This window comes from Diachasma alloeum, unplaced genomic scaffold, assembly GCF_001412515.2.
Source record: "Diachasma alloeum isolate Michigan unplaced genomic scaffold, Dall2.0 Dall_scaffold_00445, whole genome shotgun sequence".
Taxonomy (NCBI): domain Eukaryota; kingdom Metazoa; phylum Arthropoda; class Insecta; order Hymenoptera; family Braconidae; genus Diachasma; species Diachasma alloeum.
In genome coordinates this window covers 32,128-33,948 of record NW_021680584.1, presented here as the reverse complement: position 1 = coordinate 33,948, position 1,821 = coordinate 32,128, and positions in this window count along the sequence as shown.

Genomic DNA, 1,821 nt, shown 5'->3' with positions numbered 1-1,821 from the left:
TTCAAGGATCATATGATAGTGATGTGACGAATGAAGGGGACAATGATGAAGATATTCATGGCTCTTGAGGCTCCGACAATTCTCGAACATTTCCATCGCCAAAATCGCCAGGGACAAATCGTGAAGAACTGGATCTTGGTGTACCTATCTTGCCCAATGATGGTCAAAGAATTCCTGAGGAACCACCAATAATTCCGATTGATGTCCACCAGGACAATCGCAATCATAGTAAACTTCTATTCGTTCATTCTATTGACATTCTATGTATTTGATCGTCAGTAACATTCAACATGACGATGCAATAGATGAACTGAGAAGAATGCTAATCAACTTGGATCGAAAGATTGATAACATTCTACGAACAGTAAACGACAGCAATGAAAGACTACAGGGTTTCATCTCAACGCATGCCTATGAAAATCAGCCTTACATAATTGTACAGTCAATCAACTCCATGGAGGCTCTTCGTGAATTTGATGAAACTTGGAAAACTGATGAAGAGAGTCGCATTCGATTTGTAAGTCGAATTTTTATTTGACTCAAAATATATATGAAAAGAATTGGACTAGAACTCGACTAAAATTGAAATCTTGTGCATGTTGAATCATTAACTTGCCAACTGATAATGATTTGTTACTCTCGAACATAAAGTTAGGCCCTTTTGGATTTCTTAAATCAGTTTGACTATTAGAAAAAATTAATTAGGATTCTACTAAAATATGCAGAAGCATTTTGATTTTACTATTCTTCTTAGTAATTAGTGAACTGCTGAGTCAATTTACCTTAAAAATCCAGACGCTCAGATTGCAAAGGGAAATACAACACAAATTTTTTGTTCTCGAGATAGATGCATTTTATTGATTAACGAAAGATTTATTTGTGTTTCAGCAACATCAAGTGCGACGGATTGGCGATAAATCTCTATAAAAACACTGTGGAAACGTGATGGCGGCCTTGATGACAAATAATTTGCCAAAACAATGTACATGGATCGGGTCCCATGAAACTCAGAAAATAGAGGGTATGACGTTTTCAAATATTATTATTTCAACTCTCATGGTTGCATGGGGGAATGAAACAGAAGATCAAGTCAAACAAAGAATAAAATACTGGTTGAGGCGAACCGGTGACAGATTGAGGAGGGCTATTGGAGGTGCAAGGAGACAGTAGGATAGCTGAATTACCAAATTGGTAAGCATTTAAAAGATGCTAAAAAAACAAATTGGTCAAATTGGTAAGCATTTAAAAGATGCTAAAAAAACAAATGTCACTGATAGAGGATTAACGGGAAGCGATCACAAGTTTTATTCTTTTCTTCGTCATTATAGTTGCGAAAAAATAACTTGAACAAAATTACTTCCACAAATATACATTTCTTCGAAAATTCCTAGTAATTTCTTATAAATAGGTTGGTCATATTCATCTACCCAGTAAACAGTGATCCGAAAGTTTGCCATAAAGAAGGCTATTTTGCCGATAAATTACGGCAAATTGTCGAGTTTTGCTGTCTGGGTAGTTCTGTATATGTGCAAAGTTATAATGCCGTATTTGCCATTAATTAAATAGCTCTTCTCACTAAAGCCTATTAAAATATAAGTAGGGAAGTGGCTGTAATGGTCACGCGGGGAGTGTGTGGCTCAGGCGGTCATGCAAGCTAAGCAGCATTCAGTCTGCCCAGTACTTGGATGGGTGTCCGCTTAGGCACACCTAACCGCGTGGGACTACAGTCGCTAGGCACGAGAAGGGAACAAAAAATGTAAAAACCCAAGAGGGTATACGTATGGAACCAAAAATTAAAAAAAAAAAAAAAAAAAAAAAAAA